The following is a 23,657-nucleotide window of genomic DNA, read 5'->3' as shown; positions in this document are numbered from 1 at the left end:
ATGGGCTCTATTAAGGCCTTAATCTGATTCAGTTTTTTATCTTCCTATGTAAGGCCATGTCTACTCGCAGCTTCTTGTGCAAATAATATGCAAATGAGGCTAAGCGTGGAGTATTGCCGAGCCTCATTTGCATACCTAATAAGCCACCATTTTTTTCAGAAGAGGCTCTTGTGTAAGAAGGGGCAGTGTAGACGCTCCTTCTTGCGCAAGAGCCTCTTCTGAAAAAAATGGTGGGTCATTAGGTATGGAAATGAGGCTCAGCGATATTCCACACTTAGCCTCATTTGCATATTACTCACGCAAGAAGCCATGAGTGTAGGCATAGCCTAAGAGACTGAACCAAAAGAGAAAGTGGAATTTTAAGGTTCCAGGTCTGTATTTGAAATCCATTGTGGTTCCCTGTCCTGTAATGACAAATCTCCATTACATCTCATAGGCTGTGTCCAGACTCAAGGGTTTTTTCAGAAAAAAGTAGCCTTTTTTCGACAAAACTTCATTTGCGTCTAGACTACAGCCGCGTTCTTTCGAAATTAAATCGAAAGAACGCAGCTTTTCTTTCGACGGTGGTAAACCTAATTTCATAAGGAAGAACGCCTTTTTTCAAAAGTGCTCTTTCGAAAAAATGCGTTCTTGAATGCAGACAGGGCATTTTCAAAAGAGAGCATCCAGACTGCCTGGGTGCTTTCTTTCGAAAAAGCGGCTTGCTTTTTCGAAAGTACTGGTTGCAGTCTAGACGCTCTTTTTCGAAAGAGGCTTGCAGTTTAGACGTAGCCATAGTGTGTGGCAGCTGCTTATAAATGTTGACTTTCAATTATGAGCACAGTATCAACCTCTCCTGGTAGCTACATACAGAGTATCAACAATTACAATCTCCAGGTTTCAAGACAGGATTCATTTGTAATTCTTGAATCCAAATCAGGACAAAATCCTGCCCATTTATTCCAATTATCTACGTGTTTTTTTGGCTTCTTAATTGTTTCCCTCCTGTCATCTTTTTTCAGACCCAAATTCCACATGCTTTATACCCCGAGTTTTCAAAGAATAGCCCATTAATGATTTCTAATGGAGCCATGGTCCTTTTCCGAGTCCTCTGTTTCAGCTCATGCTATTTCTCTTACCCTCAAACTTCATGGGTAATGCTTTCTAATTCAATTGTGCTGAATTTTTAGCCACCTGGAAAGGTGAATTAATATCCAAACCATTTTTATACATTGTAATTCTATAAAACTGCTATACTGGAAATAACCTCAAACCAGGTTAAATTCTCACTAATTCAAAGCAAAACTATTCTGCAACACCATCTAGTGATATTTAAATGCACATTCATTAGAAATATATGCTTTTAGAGCCAGTGCGGTAACTATCTTAAATAATTATTTGTACTGTATGTACAGTTTATTATTCAATATATCTGCACCTATAGATTGTTTATTTGGGAAAAAAACCTACATTAAAACAAGAATAAACTGTATATGCTTCCCTGAGGTGTAACTGATTTGCAAAAAGTAGAAAGGTAGTACAGAGAAGGGGGGACCATATAATATGCAATATTATGTTTATAGAATAACTAATCTACATTTAGAATATTTTCAAGGATAGTTTTTGTTCTTTCTCTGAAATGCCAATTACACAAATCTAACCTATGTTTCTATGTACTCTATACATATCATCATTCTATTTTACATATTCCAGTTGTGCTTCAATCTGAACAATTTACATATGTGGGATAATGCATTGATTTTTTTTCAATTTGTAAATCTTCTTAAATTAGAAATTCATAGATAAAAAATTATGTGAAAAGTGCATTATTATAACAACACTGTTTTGCTATATATACACAGGTATTCTGAATATAAAATAATACTCCACAAAGATATTGCTGATAGTTTTTCTTTGGGGAGCTTAATTTGTAGGGACTTAAACAGGTAGGCAATGTCACATGAACAGACTAATGGAGACCAAAGTACTGGAGTCACTGCATTTGAACTCAAAACGCCACCAACGATAAATTACTAGCTAGATAGTAATGGCTTAGTTTTGTTTATGCTGTGGCATCACAATGACATTTTTGTCTTCTGTTTCCACAGAAATAGATGGACTTGTAGAAAATTTAAACCTTGTACTGTGCCTTTCCAATACATTTTTTTTCAATTCTGTTAAATATATTCAATATGCCAAAATCATACTTCTCTTGGTACTAGAATTTAAATGTGTATTGTAGCAGGTTCACTCACTTTCTGCACGGCTTCTTCCCTCAGTGTGGCTTGTGGGGAAGTAACCGGCTGCTTCGACGCCAATGCCCCCTCTTTGGGTGAAGTGTTCTCTTCAGGGCACTGCCCTCTGGCAGTGACCACTCCAGTCTTGGTCCACGTCTTCTTCCAGGGCAGGGGAGTCATTGTTCTTCTTCCACTCCTCCTCCAGGGTCCTCCCTACTCCCTAGGACCCCTAGCTCTTCTCTCACTCTGCCTGCCCGGTTACCTCCTGCAACCCTGCCTTGTGGACTTATGGCCTGGGGCTTCCCTGGCTCAAACTCCCCCAGCTGCCTCCTTGTAGCCCAGCCTTTTAGGGCTGCCTCCATGTGAGCCCCACCCTCCATGACTGCCTCCTTGCAGCCCTGGGCCTCAGGCTGGGTAGCTTGGGTTTGCTAGGCCGAAGTCTCTCTCATTACAAGCAGGTCTCTCTCCTCCTCCCAGGAGCTGCTCTATATGGCCTCCAGCTGGGCACTCTTTAGCTGCCTTAGCTGGGCTTCCTCTTGACTCCAGGTCTCAGCCCCTTAAAGGGCCAGTACAGGGCAACACCCTGCCACAGTGTGTGTGTGTGTGTGTATATATATATATATATGAAACAATTAATAAAAGATTGGTCTTTCTAAGGTTCCAGTGGACTACTACATCTATCTGCCTAAACAGCGATTGTTTTAGAGGTGTTTCTCTGACCTCAAAGATTTCTGGTATGTAATCCAATTTGAGCTCAGAGTAACATCACTCAGTAAAGCAGGTATCACTTACGTTATGCCCATTCAATGTTTGGCTGCTTTGCTGAGACTGCCAAAAATAATTCTACCTTTAATCTCTAGCTAAAAATAGCAAACTTGCTTCACAGATATATGCAACAGATACCCTACTACTTCTTCAGACCATTATATAGTATTTTGCTGCATACACAATTGTTCTTTGAGCCACAAAATGACTTTTCACAAACTGTTTAAATGAAAAATCAAATGTGCACTTTTGAAACATAAAGCAAAAACGTGAGCAAGAAAATAATCTAATACTTGTTCATTGGCATTATTCATGCAACTAAAACATACCACTAGGATTTAAAGTGACCCACATCCTCAATTATTCTCCTGCTTCCATGCCAGTTGGTTCACATATTCTTGTTACGTGTGTGTGTGTGTGTGTGTGTGTGTGTGTGTGTGTGTGTGTGTGTGAGTGAGAGAGAGAGAGAGAGAGAGAGAGAAGGTGTTTGTGTTATGGAGGAAGGCTTAAAGACTGAAGACATCTGCTGTGCTGTGAAGTTTAACAGAGGAGAATTTAATGGCATATTTCAACTCTTCTCTTTGCAGAAAAATTTTATTGTCCAAGGATAGTATAATTGGACAGGGCCCATGAGGGCAAAAAAGTCCATCCAGGTGTAAGAAATTGCAGGATAAGGGTCTATTTATAAACTATTTTTTATAACACATACATTTTGCAAACCTATTTAGTACATATTATAATATGTAACATATTAGTAACAGTAGTAACAGATGGAACAGTAGTAACATCTAGTAACAATGATGGGTTACAGTTAGTCTCCTGCTTTTACTTCCTTTTAACCTCCCAAAACATTTTCTTTTGGAGCTTTTATTTTTCTATTTTTGATCTGTCCCTGAAGGCAAAATTTGGGAGAGGTAATTTTATTATATTAATTATCATCATCTACATCACAGTAGTGCCTAGAGTTCCCTCACTGACATTAGGGTCTTATTGTGCTAAGCACTATACAAATACATACTAAGAATTAATCCCTGTCCCAGAGACTGTGTTTAAGTGATTGGGGGGTTATGCAGTAAATAAATAAGAAGTGCAATTCAGTCTGAAATTAGTTCTTAGTGAGGTATAGCAAGTTTATTATTATAAAAAAATTGGCGTTGACTTACAAATGAATTATGAGTTCATTAATTCACAGTCTGAGTAGCATGGGGCAAATGAAGATGGACACTGACACCTGAAAATGTTGACCAAGTGGCTGCAAATTTGTTTAACAACACACCCAAAAGGCAGGCCAGGGAGGATTACTTCTGAGGCATGACTTATCTGAGCTGAATCAAAGATGAAGAAGGGCAGTTGAGGATGCTCCCTGCCTGTCCTTAGCCCTTCCTCTTTAAAGTACTTTTGTAGAGCCTCTCAAACACTTTAGAGCATTATCCACCCACTTTAAGAATATAAGAATGGCCATACTGAGTTAAACCAAAGGACCATCTAGCCCAGTATCCTGTCCTCCAGCCAATGCTAGGTGCTCCAGTGGGAATGAACAAAACACGTAATCATCAAATGATCCCTCCCCTGTCACACATTTCCAGCTTTTGACAAATAGCCATTGACGGCCCTATCCTCCATTTATCTAGTTCTTTTCTGAAGCCTGTTAAAGGCCTGATATTCATAACATCCTCTGGCAAGGAGTTCCATGGGTTGACTTTGTTGCATGACTTTGTTGCATATTTCTTTTTGTTTTGTTTTAAACCTGCTATATTTTAATTTCATTTGGCAACATCTAGTTCTTATGTTATGGGAACAAGTAAATAACTTTTCCTTATTCACTTTCTCCACACTAGTCATGATTTTATAGACTTCTATCATATCCCCCCTTAGGCTATGTCTAGACTGCAAGCCTCTTTCAAAAGAGGCTTTTTTGAAAGATGCTTTTATCCAGGCAGTCTGGATGCTCTCTTTCAAAAAAGTACAGTTTGCATTACAAAGCGCCTTTTTTCGAAAGACCACTTTCGAAAAAAGGCATTATTCCTCGTAATATGAGGTTTTCCACGGTCGAAAAAACTGACACATTCTTTCGATTTACTTTTGAAAGAATGCGGCAGCAATCTAGACGCAGGTGAAGTTTTTTTTAAAAAAGGCTACATTTTCCCCAAAAAACCTGTACTCTAGACACACCCTTCGTCTTCTTTTCTAAGGTGAAAAGTCCCAGTCTTTTTAATCTCTCCTTATATGGCAGCTGTTCCAAACCCCTGATAATTGTAGCTGTCCTTTTTCTGAACTTTTTCCAATGCCAAGATACATTTTTTGAGATGAGGCGATGACATCTGCACGCAGTATTCAAGATGTGGGTTTACCATGGATATATAGAGAGACATTAAGATTTTCTCTATCCCTTTTTTAATAATTCCTAACATTCTATTTGCTTTTTTGACTGCTGTTGCACATTGAGTGGATGTTTTCAGAGAATAATCCACAATGACTGCAAGACATGGGAAGTAATTATCGTACTCTACTCAGCACTGATAAGGCCTCAGTTGGAGTATTGTGTCCAGTTCTGAGCACCACATTTCAAGAAAGATGTGGAGAAATTGGAGAAGGTCAAGAGAAGACCAACAAAAATGATTAAAGCTCTAGAAAACATGACCAATGAGGGAAGACTGAAGGAATTGGGCTTGTTTAGTTTTGAAGAGCGAAGACTGAGAGGGGACATGATTTCAGTTTTCAAGTATCTAAAAGTGTGTTATAAGGAGGAGGGAGAAAATTTGTTCTCCTTGGTCTCTGATGACAGGAAAAGAAGCAATGGGCTTAAATTGTAGCAAGGGAGGTTTAGGTTGGACATTAGGAAAAACTTTCTAATGGTCAGAGTGATTAAACACTGGAATAAATTAGCTAGGGAGGTTGTACAATCTCTATCACTGGATATATTTTAGAGCAGGTTGGATAGACATCTATCAGGGATGATGTAGACCAGGGCTAGGAAAAATATGGCCTGAGGCCCACAGGCAGCCGTCCAAACGACCAGATCTGGCCAGCAGCCCACCCTGTCAGGACCCTCAAGCACACAGCTGCTATGGTTTAAAGTGCAGTCTGTGCTGTTTTCTGCTCTGCCAGGAGTGTAAGGCTTTATGTGATCTCCCCCAGCTCAATCCTCAGCTCCTAGTGGCCAGAAACAACCAGCCAATAGGATCTGACCCCAGCCAATCACTCAGCTCATATTGGCTGGAAACAATCAACCAATAGGAGCTGAGAGATTGGCCTGGGGGATGGGGACAGTACAAGCCTCTCCCCCTCCCAGAGCTGAGAGCCACATGGAGAGAACAGCCTGCAGTTTAAAGTGATCTGGAATTGTAGCAGGCAAGGAGCCCAGACTGCCTGGGGGGGGGGGGGGGCAGAGAAGGTGCTACAGGGCTGCTGGTCAGGAGACACTTAGGTAAGCACCTCCCAGCCAGAGCCTGCTTCTGGTACCCCAGCCCCTGAAGTACCCCAACTCCCTCCCCCAGATCACCATCCAAACCCTCTGCACCCACCTGTCCCAGATCACAACTCCCTCCTACACCTTGTATCCCCTCCACTCATCCTCCAAGCCAGAATCCTCTCCTGCATCCCTTTTCCCTTTCTCCTAGGTCACAATTCCCTCTCAGACTTTGTACCTCCTCCTAGAACCCTTATCCCAGGCCAAAATCCACTCTGCACCCATTCTCCCTCCCTAATCCTACACCCCAAACTCCTGACCCAGGTCACAACCTCCTCCTTCATCCAAACTCCCTCTCAGATTTCACACCATCTCCTGCACCCCTGTCCCTTACCCTGTCTGCCCTTCTGCACCCAACCTTCATCTTAGACCCTTCATCTCCTCCACAGAAAAGTGTGGCCCTTGACCACACTCCAAAATCTTTGAGTGGTCCCCCACAAAAAAATATTGCCCACTTCTGATCAAGATGGTGCTTCGTCCTGCCATGAGGGCAGGAGACAGGACTTGATGATCTCTCGAGGTCCTTCCAGTTCTAGTGTTCTATCACTCTACGGGTATGTCTACACTACAAAGTTAGTTCAAACTAACAGACATAAGTTCGAACTAACTTTCATAGGCGCTACACTAACGCTCCATTAGTTTGAATTTAATTCGAACTAACGGAGCGCTTAGTTCGAACTAGGTAATCCTCATTCCACGAGGATTAAGCCTAGTTCGAACTAGCTAGTTCGAATTAAGGGGTATGTAGCCCCTTAATTCGAACTAGTGGGAGGCTAGTCCTCCCCAGGTTTCCCTGGTGACCACTCTGGCCAACACCAGGGAAACTCTATTGCCCCCCTCCCAGTCCCGGACCCCTTAAAGGGGCACGGGCTGGCTACGGTGCCCGTGCCAGGTGCAAGCCTGCCAGCACCCAGCCAGCAGACCCTGCACCTGACACGGATCGAGCCACACACCCGATGCCCCCCAGACCTCCCCCTCTTCCCGGGACCAGGCTGGCGGCTCCTGGGAGCTTGCCCGGGACCGCAAGAGGCGGGCACCCGCCTGGGCTAGTGCGGACATCGTGGACCTTGTCCATGATCTCCGTACTAGGCACAGGAAAGTGGCCGGCTTGGGCAGGATAGCTGCCAGCCTGGCCACCCAGGAGCAGGTGTGCAAGAGAATCAAGGGGGTCCACGGAGACCCCCGACCCTGAGCCCTGAGTTTACAATGGCCGTCCTGGGTCAGACCAAAGGTTCATCTAGCCCAGTAGCCTGTCTGCCGACAGCGGCCAACCCTAGGAACACTGGAGGGGATGGACCGAAGACAGTGACCAAGCCATTTGTCTCGTGCCATCCCTCTCCAGCCTTCCACAAACCTTGGGCAGGGACACCACTCCTACCCCCTGGCTAATACCACTCCATGGACCCAACCTCCATGACTTGATCTCACTTCCCTTTAAACTCTGTTCCAGTTCTAGCCTTCACAGCCTCCTGCAGCAAGGAGTTCCACAGGTTGACTCTTTGCTTTGTGAAGAACAACTTTCTGTTACTAGTTTGAAGCCTGCTACCCATTCCTTTCCTTTGGTGTCCTCTAGTCCTTCTTTATGGGAACTAATGAAGAACTTTTCTGTATGCACCGTCTCCACCCAACTCCTGCTTTTAGAGACCTCTATCCTTTCCCCCCTCCGTCTCCTCTTTTCTAAGCTGAAAAGTCCCAGTCTCTGTAGCCTCTCTTCATATGGGACCTGTTCCCAACCCCTGATCATTTTAGTTGCCCTCCCCTCTCCCAGCCTCTCTCTTCCACTCTCCCACCTCCTTTTCCCAGTCTCCCCCAGTTTTGTTCAATAAAGACAGATTCCATTTTGGAAGACACGTTATCTTTATTTTGTACATCAAGAAGAGGGGCTAGGGAAGGGTAAGTGGAAGGAGGTGAGGGAGGAATGGGGCACGAGCCCCCGATGGGGAGGACTGGGCTGGCTCTGCGGGCTTCTGGGGGTGGAAGCTCTCCTGCAGCCCCCCAATTGCCTCCTCTCCCCAGATGGCAGCCTGCGGCAAGTGCAGCCGGGCTGATGGCCGAGTGCTGTGATGTGCACAGTGTAAGCACTCAGGGCACTCCAAGCCAGGACTGCTTTGCAAGCAGGGCACCCCTGAGAACTGTCTGTCCGGGGTGGGGGTCAGGACCTTTTAAGCACAGCCGTCGGCTAGCCTGAGACAGCATTTCCACGCTCTAAGTCCTCCTCTGATGCCCTGCTGGCACTGCTTCCAGCCATCCTTAACCCCGCTTCAGGGTCCACTTAATGTGGACGCTCTAGTTTGAATTAGCAAAACGCTAATTCGAACTAGTTTTTAGTTCTAGATGCGTTAGTTCGAATTAGCTTAGTTCGAATTAGTTAATTCGAACTAAGTTAGTTCGAATTAGCGCTGTAGTGTAGACATACCCTATGATTCTAAGATTTCTTTCTTGAGTGGTAATAGCTTAGGGTATGTCTACACTACAAAGTTAGTTCGAACTAACGGACGTTAGTTCGAACTAACTTTCATAGGCGCTACACTAGCACTCCGTTAGTTCGAACTTAATTCGAACTAACGGAGCACTTAGTTCGAACTAGGTAATCCTCATTCCACGAGGATTAAGCCTAGTTCGAACTTACAAGTTCGAATTAAGGGCTGTGTAGACCCTTAATTCGAACTAGTGGGAGGCTAGCCCTCCCCAGGTTTCCCTGGTGGCCACTCTGGCCAACACCAGGGAAACTCTACTGCTTCCCTCCTGGCCCTGGACCCCTTAAAGGGGCACGGGCTGGCTACGGTGCCCGTGCCAGGTGCAAGCCTGCCAGCACCCAGCCAGCAGACCCTGCACCTGGCACGGATCAAGCCAGCCACCCGATGCCCCCCAGCCCTCCCCCTCTTCCCAGGACCAGGCTGGCGGCTCCCGGGAGCTTGCCCGGGACCGCAAGAGGCGGGCACCCGCCTGGGCTAGTGCGGACATCGTGGACCTCGTCCACGATCTCCGCACTAGGCACAGGAAAGTGGCCGGCTTGGGCAGGATAGCTGCCAGCCTGGCCACCCAGGAACAGGTGTGCATGAAAATCAAGGGGGTCCATGAGACCCCCAACCCTGAGCCCTGAGCTTACAATGGCCATCCTGGGTCAGACCAAAGGTTCATCTAGCCCAGTAGCCTGTCTGCCGACAGTGGCCAACCCTAGGGACCCTGGAGGGGATGGACCGAAGACAGTGACCAAGCCATTTGTCTCGTGCCATCCCTCTCCAGCCTTCCACAAACCTTGGGCAGGGACACCACTCCTACCCCCTGGCTAATAGCACTCCATGGACCCAACCTCCATGACTTGATCTCACTTCCCTTTCAACTCTGTTCTAGTTCTAGCCTTCACAGCCTTCTGCAGCAAGGAGTTCCACAGGTTGACTCTTTGCTTTGTGAAGAAGAACTTTCTGTTACTAGTTTGAAGCCTGCTACCCATTCCTTTCCGTTGGTGTCCTCTAGTCCTTCTTTATGGGAACTAATGAACTTTTCTGTATGCACCCTCTCCACCCAACTCCTGCTTTTAGAGACCTCTATCCTGTCCCCCCTCCGTCTCCTCTTTTCTAAGCTGAAAAGTCCCAGTCTCTTTAGCCTCTCTTCATATGGGACCTGTTCCCAACCCCTGATCATTGTAGTTGCCCTCCCCTCTCCCACCCTCTCTATTCCCCTCTCCCACCTCCTTTTCCCAGTCTCCCCCAGTTTTGTTCAATAATGACAGATTCCATTTTTGACCACAATTGTCCTTTATTTTGTACATCAGGAAGAGGGGCTAGGGAGGGGTAAGTGGAAGGAGGTGAGGGAGGAATGGGGTATGAGCCCCCGATGGGGAGGACTGGGCTGACTCTGCGGGCTTCTGGGGGTGGAAGCTCTCCTGCAGCCCCCCAATTGCCCCTTCTCCCCAGATGGCAGCCTGCGGCAAGTGCAGCCGGGCTGATGGCCAAGTGGTGTGATGTGCCCAGTGTGGGTACTCCGGGCACTCCAAGCCAGGACTGGTTTGCAAGTGGGGCACCCCTGAGAACTGTCTGTCCGGGGTGGGGGTCGGGACCCTTTAAGCGCAGCCCTCGGCTAGCCTGAGACAGCATCTCCACGCTCTAAGTCCTCTTCTGATGCCCTGCCGGCACTGCTTCCGGCCATCCTTAAGCCCGGTTCAGGGTCCACTTAATGTGGACATGCTAGTTCGAATTAGCAAAACGCTAATTCGAACTAGTTTTTAGTTCTAGACGCGTTAGTTCGAATTAGCTTAGTTCGAATTAACTAATTCGAACTAAGTTAGTTCGAATTAGCGCTGTAGTGTAGACGTACCCTTATTTATTACCCATCATTTAACCAAGGTGCTTCTATTGCAGGGAATGCCAGGCCTGAGACTCTGGGTCAGTTACTATGCAGAAATAAAACTGAGCCTCATAGACGTACTTAAGAATTCATTTTTAGGAGACGTTAGTGTGTTGAAGGAGGGTGCTTAGCCTATATTCTTGATTCGTTGTGTGTCTATGCTTCAGGATTCCAGTTCAAAGCAGGAAGCTCACAATTACAGATAGAGAATATTCTCATGGTATTTCCAGCATAAAGAGTAGCATCACATTTTCATAAGATGCCCAGACCGGTACTGAAATTTAAGAGCTCCAGGAACTTTGGATTGACATCTAGACTTTTAGCTGCTTATCTCAACTCCCAAACCTTCCGAGGGTCAGCTGTTGTATTTCCCTTAATTAAAAAGGAGAGACATCTTTGACCAAAAAATATCTTAGTCAGTTTGAGTAGAGTTCTCTGTAATATCCCCAGATGGATCTGCTTTTACTCACACAGTGGCATTTATTTGTAATGCACAGCTGATCTCTTGGGTTGTTATTCCTCACTTTCGAAAATGAAATGGAGTAGCTTTACCCTTCTCACTCATACTTGGGTGTACAATAAGTCAGCCCCTTTGTTGCTTTACACTTCCAGAGCGTCAAGAAAGCCATTTCAGAAACTGGATTTTTGTAGATTTTAAAGAGGACTTTTTTAGTTTTGAGGGTATAGTGTACCTATAAGAATTTTAGAAAGCACTCAAATGCAAATTGCAGATATTTGATATTTACTACTCTGGTAAAATGAATTTTAAGAACTTCTCTAGTGTTGTTACATGTAAATTTGATGCTCAGGTAAAAAATACCAATGTCATTAGAACACTCGTGAAGACAGTGTCTCTAAATCGTTTCCCAATAGTGCAATATAAATTAGATTTAATTGTATTATTGAATGTTGCACTAAGGTATTACAAAGCAGTTTCACAAGATAAAAATGTGTTTTCATGTGTATTTTTCAGAAAGCAAAACTACATTTCTTGACTACTACTTTCCATTTTAAAGACAGCAGTGCGCTTATTTCATTCAACAGGATTCAGTAGAGAGTTAGTGCTAATTACTTCCCATGTTTCCTGTGCATTGCAGACCTTCCGTTACAGTTGTCTGTTGTTTCTTATTATTGTTTCAATAAGTTGTCAGCAAAAAAGTATTATGTAAGAAGATATGGATCTCAATGAAAACCTTGAATCAACACACCCACCTTTCACAAGGGCTAAGCACCTAAACTTGGATCTACTTCCATGGATGACCCCTGTACAGTAATGGTAATGTGCACAAACAGAATTATCCTATTGCATCTCCATAAAGAGCTAAACAGATTCTCAGATCTAAACCTCTCCTCTACCTCTGGATTTTAGGAAATATATTATATCCACTCTTGGTTTTGCTATGTGGTACAGGTACTAGTACTGTACCAGGTTATTAGAGAGACAATGTGTGTGAGGTAATTAATTTACTAGACCAACTTCTGTTGGTGTGAGGCAAGCTTTGTTACATAGAGCTGAAGAAGAGCAGTTAGACTCTGAGCACTTGGGCTAGACTCAGCAGCATCAGGGGACCCAACAGCCTTCCTGGGCCCCTTGGCAAGGTGTAGGAGGAGCCCGGCTGTGCACTACCAAAAGGGGTTGGCACCTCTGGTGTGAGAGGCAGGGCTGAGGGCAACCAGAGTGTGGCACGCCTGGCTTCTCAGTCTTAGAGCCACCTGGAGTGTGCTGCATGGCATTTTAAAGGGCTCCGAGCTCCAGGTGCCACCACTGCTGCAGTAGCAGCAATGGCGGCTGAAACCGTGAGCCTTTTTGAATCACCAGGCCCTGAGCAACTACTCCTTTGCCGCCCCCTTGTCTGCAGGCAGCCTGTCAGTCAGATATCTCAGAGAATTCTCTACAGTAGCTCAGGACAGATTTACACTACGGGAGGAGATTGATTTAACTTATACAAGTTTAACTTCCCAGTCAACATATTTAGATCTACTTGCCATGGTGTCTTCACAGCCATGTCTGGACCGATCGCTGCCCCTTTGATCCAGCCACTAGTGAAGACAAGCCCTTCAGAGACCTCCTCATGTAGTGTTCTATCAGCAGTCATTGTAGATATTTGCTGCTATTAGTTGCAGATGAGCTACATTCACTTGTAGGAAGACTTATCGCACCATCCCCTCATAAACTTATCAAGTTCAGTCTTGATGCCACCTTTTGGTGGATCAGTTGAGTTTATATTGGAGCAGATGTGTGGCAGTTTGAAGGAGTCAAATCATGGTTGCAGAATAAGAACAAAAAGTAGAGATAACAGATATAAGTGATTTATAGCTCACAGAAAGAGTGAAAACGTTTGTGAAACTGCTCTGTGGATTTGCTGGTTACATATTATATTGTAATGGGCACTGGAGTTTAGGCTAAAGAGAGAAGCAATCCAAAGATGACATAATTAACCAGATGAGCATAATTAATCTCCTCCATGATTACCCTGAAGGAGAAATGTTCATGGATGCAAAAATGAAATATGATGAATGAGTGGAAAATGCAAATCAATTCAGTGCTGGAGTGTTCAAAATTTGTTGAAAAGGGAGAGCTGGACTGGTAACTTGGGGATGTTAGGTAGTTTATGGAAGCACTAGTTTTGCAATGGAAAGGGGACTAAGTAACTAATTAGGATTCCCAACCTCCTCCAGCAGAGTAACCCATAGCACCATGATTGCTCATCTGCCAACAACTCCAAGCATTGCATAGAGAACTGAATACTCAAAATGGCTGCCTTTGCATAAATATTTTAGTAATTGTGAAGGGGGCTTAAGGTAAAAGCAGTGATCTTGTGCATAAGGTTAAGCTTTCATTCAAAACTGAAACTTAAACCTGTTTACTGTAATATGGAGCTTCCTGTTGAATTTCTAATAAAAGTAATGACACTTTGAGACTATGTCCCATACAAAGGTTCTAATTATAGACATGGAAACATGAAGCTTATGTCCTGTTTTCCTGTCTTCCTCCCCTTTCTTCTCCCCTTCCTGAAACCTTAGATTTCTAGTTTCATTCCATTAGATGTTTCTTCAACAGGCTACTGGGGACACTCCCATGCTGTTCCTTGGAAGACAGACAGCATCCCCAAAAGCCTTAACTCCATTATGGAATATTGAATACATAGTTACAGTGGATTTCTCATTTCCATAAATTAACTCCTTTATACATCTGTGCACTGAATTGGAAAGAGAAAAAAAAAGTTTGGTCACTATACTTACCAGCTAGTTGTGTTATATTAAATGCTTACTACTTAAACATAGCGTAAGATGCTTGAAAGGTGCATTAAATCTCAAACCCATTATTTACCCAGCTGAAAAACACAAAAACTTGGTTCTAATGAGCATATTAACATTTGTGAATGGTGTGCCTTTCAAATACATTTTTAGACTAGGTATTTAGTGTCTGCTTCTATTATTCAGTGAGTTCTACCCTGTGCAAAAATAGTTGTATGAGAAAAATTTAAAAGACCTTTTACACTAGTATTACTACCAGGGGGAAAAATTCCATGCATTCAGCAGATTTCCCTTCAGCATGAAAAGCTGTTTAAATGATTATTACTTTTAAATGATTCACAATCTTCTTTCTCTGAGCTCGCTCATCCATATTATATGTATATATTTTGAATTTCTAAAATAAGCCCATCCTCCGCTCTGAGCACAGGAACAAATATTAATAAAACAACAATTATTTAGATCTATGTACAATAAATCCCCAGCAAATTCCCCCATATCTCACTGGCTCCTTCCACAAGGCTCAATCCTAGTCACTACCCTGCTTCTCCTTTCTCACGTCTAGGAAAAGCATGGAAGAACAAGACACTTTGCAATGGAAGGGTAAGTGATTTGCCTTCTGGTAAACTGAGCTGGAAAGCCACTGCTACACTTCAGAAGTCCTCACTTGAAACTGTCCTCATCCCAGCCTCCTTCTGTGTAAACCAGGGGTTATTACATCTGCCCTCTCAGGTGATCTCCCATGGCACAGGAGACAGGGACAGTCTGAAGTAACCAGGACACAAAGCCTTTTAAAGATTTATAATATTAAAAAAAACAGCAGCCAAAAACAAAAACAGACCCTGCACCTAAGTTTAAATAGTTTGAGAATAACCAATTCTGAAATAATTTATTAGGTTAACTAATGAGGCCTTGGTTTTTCAGCACAAACACAATTGTTTACTTTTGTAGCCATGTGAAGGGCAGTTTGTGTAATTTCAAGATAGAAAATAATAGCCAGTTTTGTGTAGAGCAGTTGAAATACTGAACCTTGCAGCAACATCATACCTCTCAAGCAGTCCCAGGTAAGTGGCTTCACATTACTTGAACATTGACCATGGGCTGGATGTATGAGCTCAGTAAGTGCCTCCCCTACCCAGAATGTCAGCATCCAGGTCTGCTTGCCAGTCTGCTGGAGAGTCAAACTGATATCTTTGCTAATATCCATCAGCAACTGGGAGATCCCACTGCAAGCTCAATGATTTCTAAAATACATTCAAACATTCAGTTGTATGTTTTATTGGTAATGCTCAGTGTGTATGAAATGATAAGGGAGGCAGGAAGGAAGTCACTGATATGCATCATAAAGATGGATCAGGATTAATCAAAACAATATTTTTTACAACATTCCGTGAAGTAGTGCCAGTTGATTTAACACCAATCCATGTGACACATACAGAGAACCACACTTCATCTTATCCAAATGCAAGATTTGTCAATATCAGATAATCAAAGAGAAACGCAGAGGAGCACAAAATATACCAATATCTAATTCAGCTTGTTATATTCTTTATTATGCTGTCTTCTTTAATGTAATGTGTCTAAGATGCCATCAGGCAAGAGCCCATTGTGAATAAGCTGTCAAGTTTAATTGGGCCATACTGTTAAAAAAAATCTTTAATAAATAAATAAAGCATTCTCTGTATGATTCAAAAATAGGAGCTCTGAAAGCAATTCCAATAAATTCAACTGAGTAAACATATCATATCCTTAAAACAGGATAAATAAGTAAGTAAATAAATAATTATGTTTCTTTATGAAGACGTGGTTAAAATGCAATTTGGTCTGTGGCTTTAAATGAAATTGTGTGTTCTGCTGTTGTTTGAGGCTTATAAAAATTTCTGGTTTCTAACAAAGATGGCTCATTTCTGCATAATTTGAATATATCTAAATCACTGCCAGGCTCTGCAGACTAAAATGTGATCTATGAAATGCTGTTGTAAATCAATCATATAAACCATCCAAGTTCTATAAATCATGTTTTCTTTTTAAACCCATTATTGCTAGTTCACCAGTTAGAAATGGTAAAAGAACCACTAGCTTTGGAGGTTGTGCAAAATACAAATACCAGTTTTGCAGATCTTATTCTGTGCTCTCCTGATGGCTGTTTAACAGCAGCTAACTGATAACCTTTACTCCCTAAAGTATGTTAATTATAAGTCTATGATACTAGTAACAACAATAATTTGGCATGACAAGGGCATGCATGAGTTGCTGTCCAGTCACTCTGCCGTATTAAGTTCTGATTCTTTCAAAGCTGCAGGAGTGTTTGCAAAACAGAATAAGTAATAACAATTAAAAGCCCCTCCTCTTTCCCTGCACTAAAATATCTTCAAGCCCAGTCAGTCTCATCACACCATGAGGTTTTGTCTCTACTATGGAAATTCCTCTCTTCATTACGAAGGTCTTACCAGGTCCACCTTGAACATTGGATATGTTATAACATTAGCCGTTCTCAAGAGATTTTCACTACCAACTTCTTGCTTGAGCCAAGGTGGCATTTGCACCACAGAGGTAGATGTATATATGGGGATTCAGATCTCAGCCTTATTTCTTGGCAGTTATACCATTCCCTTTATTCTAGTGTCTGATGTATTCAAATTTCAGAGGGATTCGATTTGAGGATATTTTTGATTTCTAAAACTGACTGAATTATTTGTTGTCTTCTATGTAACTGAAGTATAAATAACTCCGATCTATTTAATAATTGTGTAATAGACTAAAAGGAAAAGAGAAATATATAATTTTCTCTATGTGGGTTTGAATTTTTCAAGTCATTTCCTAGAACTCTGCAAGACTGGTGTGTTTGTCTATTTGTGCACATGCATGCATGCACACACATAAAGGCTACGTCTACACTACATGCTTCTTGCTCAAGAAGCCTTTTGGGCATAAACTTCTTGTGCAAGAGCATGTCTACACTTCAAAGTACATCACAAAAGCAATGTGCTATTGCGCAAGAGAGTATTCATATTGTATGGACGCTCTTGCGCAAGAAAGCTCTGATGGCCAATCACAGAATGGCCATCAGAGCACCTGTGCTTTTTCCCATAGGTGTTTCTTGTGCAAGCGTCCACACTTGCCTTTTTGCATAATAACTGTAGCGCAAAAAGGAGTTATGCCTCATAAAAGGAGGTTTACCTTCACCGGCAAAAGCCCTCTCTTTTGCTGTTTAAATGTTGATTTACTTGCGCAAAAGCACATTTGAGGTGTGGACGCTCCATGGGTTTTTGCACAAGAACAGCTTGTTTTGCACAAAAACCTTGCAGTAGATGTAGCCAAAATGTATAGGGAACAGTTTTGCTCTAGCAGAAAATTATCCAAGATGTGAGAATATTTAACTATTGGAAGAAATATCAGAAATATCAGATCTCAACAGAAGGTAGGAGATGTAACATTAACATAAATGGCCAAAAACAGATGGACAATTTCTTTGTTGTTATAAGAAAAATGTGTAAAGAGGACTTTTTCAAAACAAAACCCCTATAATCCTCTTTTTCTGTTGCAAAAATTAGCTAATATTCTAGGCATCAAAGCTGCAATGAATTCCAGATACTCATAACTACTACCTCACTGCCTGCAGTTGTGGCTCTATGTGTGCACAGTAGTTGCTAGCTTGAAGCTTACTGTAAGTTCAGAACCTTTCTGGAATAAAGGAAAAAAATTTGCCAATATTGCAAAAGGAAAGTGGTGTACAGAATGTTGTGAGCTGATTTCCATACATATTCAATAAAAAGTTGTACTACCGCAGTAAAGTCCTAAAGCATTCCCTTCCATCATGTAGTTTGTATTATTTTCAGAAAAAATCAGCCCTGCAGCAAAGCCTTCGATTAATTATTAACACATTCTGAGAATTGCTTTCTTCATCCAAAAAGTTAAATAAGGATCATATAATTCTGAGTTATTAACATATAAATGCAAAAAACCCAAAAGTCCTGATACAGATATTTTGTACAAAATTGTTTCCTTAATTTAACAAGGTCAAATAAATAGAAAGATATAAACTTTTCACGCACTTCAGCTCACACTGTTATGCATTCATGACTTTATTTAAATAAACTGTTAATAGCATGCTGAGGGTATTAGGAAGAAAATAATAAACAAAACCTATAGTAAGAGAAATCTGACAAGAGTGAAAGAAACAAAAAATATGTTGTTAGGAAAAACAAACATGGACATCCTCCAACAAGAGGATCGGATACAGTAGCATTCCATGTGCAGATCACGAAGTATAGCACTGACATCTTTTTGAAAGGGATATAGACAAACAGGAGAGAGTTTGGGAAGCAACAAAAGTGATAAAAGGTTTAGAAAATAACAGCATGATGAAGCATTATGAGAACTGGGATCAATTATGCTCATTCATCAATGAAGATAAACAAGCAGGAATGGTTTTGAGTTGCAGCAGGGAATTTTAGTTCGAATATTGGGGGTAAAACAGTTGTCCCATAGAATAATGAGACCAAGGAGATTATGTCATATTTGGAGCTGTTCAGGGTTAACTACATAATCCATCTGGTTACAAATAGTTATAGAATAGGAATCCAGGTGAAGCTGAAATAATAAGATGTCTATTACCAATGCAAGGAGCCAGGTAACAAAAGGGAAGAATTTGAATTAGCGGTGCATGAATTGAAACTAAATATTATAGAGATAATAGAAACATGGTAGAATAGTAGTCACTGTCGATGTTGTTTATGAAAGACAGAAATAAAGGAAAAGTTGGTGGAGCAGCGTCATATGTAAACAATGAGGTAGACTAAAATTAGAAGTGAATGAATTGCTAAATATAGGTTGGCAGCAGAGCGGCCGGCATTGACCTTCTCTAGTCCAGCAAATTCTCTGGTTCAGGACCGGTCAGGTGCTGAGGATGCCAGACCAAGGAGATTCAACCTGTATAATTAGTTCCTGAGATAAGGAAGAGTTGTAGAGGAAAGTCATCATTGAGACTTCACTGCTTTTTTGGTCCTTACTGAAAAACGCCAAGGTAGAGGAATATTGACATATTTGAAATAGCATGGGAGGGGTAGCCATGTTAGTCTGTAATTTTAAAAACCATTAGTAGTTCTGTGGCAACTTAGGGTATATCTACACTACCCCGCAAGTTCGAACTAGCCGGGTAATGTATGCATACCGAACGTGCAAATGAAGCCCGGGATTTGAATTTCCCGGGCTTCATTTGCATAAGCTGGCCGGCGCCATTTTTAAATGCCGGCTTGTTCGAACCCCGTGCCGCGCAGCTACACGCGGCACGGGCTAGATAGTTCGGAATGGCTTGCTAGTTCGAACTATCTGTACGCCTCGTTCCTCGTGGAATGAGGAGTAACGGTAGTTCGGACTAGGAAGCCTAGTCCGAACTACCTAGTTCGTGCCACGTGTAGCCGCGCGGCACGGGGTTCGAACGAGCAAGGATTTAAAAATGGCAGTGCCCAGTTTATGCAAATGAAGCCCGGGAAATTCAAATCCCGGGCTTCATTTGCAAGTGCGATTTGCCTACATTACCCCGCTAGTTCGAACTAGACATACCCTATGAGACTAATGCTAAGATACTTTTCAATGGCTTGAAGTAACCCTGAAAAAATATTTCCAATAACAGTCAAGATGTTAATTTCTTTTGTTTCTGACACCAATTTTTATTTTTATGAGTTATCTCATCACACTGTAATCCAAAAGGTTTCATTAAAGTGAACATTTATTTCTAATCTATTTTGCTGTCAAATTTCTCTTAATTTTTTATTTTCTTGACTAATTACTATACTGATATTTAACAAGTTTGGAACATTCAAAGGAATCTAAGGGAGTTAGGCACTGGTATCTGATGCCTGAACCTCCCCACATTGAAATTCAGTGGGATATGGGCCTATTTCCCTTAGACATATGAAAATCCCAACCTTGAAATGTTTCCTCAGTTTTCCTTTTTGTGTAAACAGAAATTATTGTTGGGGTGATTCAGGGAATAAACCTTTTCATGTAGACATTTCACACTGTCTGCTATGCTTTTGTATCAGATGCATCTGTCTTCAATGGATGGTGTCAAGCATGCTTTGGACAAAATCTACTATGAGTAAAATTTACAAATGAATTATCTTTTGGTAAAACAAATTAACCTTTAGCGTTTGTACCAAGGGTTGGGATTTGTCATTCATTATCATTTTTTTGTTTTTTAAATAAAAATGGCTTTCTTAATAAAAAGACAACAAATGGTCTGGTAGCACTTTTTTGTTATAGACTAACAAAAGGTCTATAAAGTGCTACCAGACCATTTGTTTTCTTTTTCTGTAACAGACTAACTCGGCTACCCCCTGAAGCTTCTTAATAAAAAGAGTGCAACTCTGAGGTTAATTACCACTATGTTTTAGTGCATTTATGAATACGGACAGGAGAGGTAAGTGGTTGAATATGGGAATATTCCCTTACCAGTGTGCAAGACTATATTAACAGCTAGTCACTTAATTCAAGCTCACAAATATACAAAGACAAATGCATACATAGCATCTGAAATTCTCTCTCTCTCTCTCTCTCTCTCTCTCTCTCTCAAATAGACCTGTACTCTTTGAATTCTCTGTGTGGATGAAATCAAAGTGCAGAACAAACACTGTTTTGATATGGCTTTGAAGATGATAACAGCTTCTAACAGAGAAAAAGGAGGCTTTGGGTCTGTAAGAAAGCAATGATTGACATGACATAAAGCCCAAGAAAAGTTTACCTTTTAATGAGAATGCAGTAAGAACCTCTCCAAGAATGTTTCTCTTCACTATAAAACATTCTAGTTACAGTAGATTTCAATCCTTTATTGCAGTCATTCATAAAGTGGCACCCTGTCTTTTAAGCAAAAACATCTTTTGAATCAAATGAGCACACTTTAGGATCAAGATCCCGGCAAGAGGAATTACAGAGTGTCTAAGGACTTTTTTATCTCCAGTACAAAGTTTTTTAGTAAATTCCTATGTTTTCCTCGAGTGGAGTTGGCAAAGCTTAGCTGTGCATTCTAATAAATGTGGAAATAAAGTGGGAAGGGAGGAGAGTTAAGTCAAACTTTGATTTTTTCTGAAAGGCTTTTTGAAAAATTAAATCTAAGGTTTCACATCTGTTTGTGTGTAATAGTAATCTTTAATATTTGTGCAATTGCAAATTAAATTAATGGAAACAAATCATGCATGTTCAAAACACCATATACATTATCATAATATAGGGAGAAATCTGAGAAAAACAGAACTGTATGTTTATCTTTTAAAGAACTTCTATATTCATGTTCTGTAACCTGTGCTTTATGCACCTCAGAACTGACTTGGTTCAGAAGAGACATTGGGAGTCGAAATTGACCTACATGAGATACTTCTGTCCTTACACCATTTTTTTTTTCAAAAAAAATGTGAAAATCATTTTACTAAGAATTATGGTTTATGCTGTTTCTACTGGGAAAGTTTTAGAAACATTTTTTTGTGGTAATCTACCATTTGTGCACTTTATAGACTAAGTTTCTCAGTGTCAGCAATTTTCTAAATGGCACTGGTAAAAAAATTAACTACATCAAGTTTCATAAAAAGGATGGAGGACTGACGTTGCACATTTCTGTGGAAACCAAAATAATAGTTTGACCAACTCTTGTTAAAGTCAAGGGAAGTCTTTCAACTGGTGTTGATCCTAACCCTACAATAACTGTAGAATTAACCTATATTTAGATGTAAAATCCAAAATGGTCATACTGTGAAGCAGCAGAGAGTACTCTAAACTGTTTAAATACATATGCTGGTTTATTACACAACTTTATATTTACCTGAAAATTGCATTTAGTGAAAATTGTTTTGCTATGGGTTTTAGGCTCAAGAAATACAGAAAAGGCTTCTTCGTTTCCTTCAAAACATGTGTATATAGCTTCATGATTGTTCTTTCCTCTGAAAAAACCTCTCTCTCTCCCCTCCCCACATGTATTGGTTCAGCGATACTGAACACACAAAACATCGTAAGTATTTTATCAACAGTGCTCCTTGTTTGGCTTTGTATTTTAGTCAGAATTGTGATGTGATGATCTATGTCTACATTACAAGCCATTATTTCAAAATAATGGCATTCTGGAGGACTTCTTACTCTGACTCCCATAACCTTCATTTTACAAGGAGTAAGGGAAGTTGAAGGGAGAGTGTTCTTCCTTCGACTTCCTGATGTGTAGATAGAGCCAAAAGCTGAATTAAGCTATTTTGACTTAAGCTACGCAACTGATGTAGCTCAAGTTGTATAGCTTAATTCAACTTTTGCTCTGCTGTATAGATGTGCCATTAGCGTCCTTGAACAAGTCTCTTAACCTCTTAACCACTTTACCATATTTCCTTCATTTGTGACACGGGGATAACAATGCTTACTTACCTACACAGAAGGATTAGTTGCTTTAAAGATTAGTTGAGAAATATGAAAAATTGCTAACTATGAAACGTTTTATATATATAGTGATATTTTGTTTTCTAGGGAACAGAAACAATTGATTCAAAAAGAAAAGTAGATCTTTAGACAAATACATTCTGTAACAGATTACAACTGTAGGTCTGGTGTGTTTGGAAACATTATTTCACAGACTCTCTTAGCCTTGGTCTATAATAGGGAGTTATTTTGAAATAACAAACAGAGGGTTCATACTACCAAACCCGTTATTTCAAAATAACCAGCCCCTTATTTTGAAATAAGAACTCCTGCTTTCCTTGGGGAATCAGCTTATTTTGAATTAGGTGTTTTGGAAGTTATTATTCTGAATTTAGTTATTTCAAAATAATGTTCTAGTGTAGACATACCCAGATCTAATACAAAATGTGGCATGCTTAGCTACTATCATGCAACACAATGCTTGCCACTTAGTTCCATTAATTTATTTTTATTTAGGAAAGTTTTCAGCTGGTATCACAAGACCTAAGGATGCATTCCTTTATATGCCAAAGTATGGCATTCCTCATTTGGGATGCACAAGCAGTTTGGAACATTGCCAACCAAGCTATCTCTCTGAGGATAATCTGGGGGTTTAATCTCTTCCCATATTAGAAAAATTCATAGGTGGAGACAGGTTTGTTGTCTAGCTTGACAAAATGCATAGGACTCCTCTTGGTGATCTTTTAGAGCTGAAACATTAATTAAGTGTCTATACTGCTGTGCAGTATACAGCAGTATCTCAAGTCTCTGATAAGGTGTCAAAGATATTGTGAATTTCCTCTCCAGCGTATCTCACATTCTGACAATGTTTGAGGATGATAGAATGTCTTTAACTACTTGCTCTCTGTATCCTATATGTCCATTTGAATCCTGGAAAGCAAAAAAATGGCTTCATATTTTCCCTACACGCCAGTGATTCCTGCATACAGGTACATTTTGCTCTCTTTTTTCATGCTCAGTATTTCCTTTTATTTCAGTAGTTCTTCTAGCTCCCACATTTAAAGGGGTTTATACTCCCTTTGAAATATGCAACAGCCATTGCCTGTGAGAAATGTACTTTCAAAATAAATAAAGGACAGGGAGAACAGAGCAGTTGGAACAGACATAAATGTTATAATGTTTGACAAGTACAATTTTTGCCTTTCTTCACT

Source organism: Pelodiscus sinensis, chromosome 7, assembly GCF_049634645.1.
Source record: "Pelodiscus sinensis isolate JC-2024 chromosome 7, ASM4963464v1, whole genome shotgun sequence".
Lineage (NCBI taxonomy): Eukaryota > Metazoa > Chordata > Testudines > Trionychidae > Pelodiscus > Pelodiscus sinensis.
Note: the sequence above shows the minus strand (reverse complement) of the source record.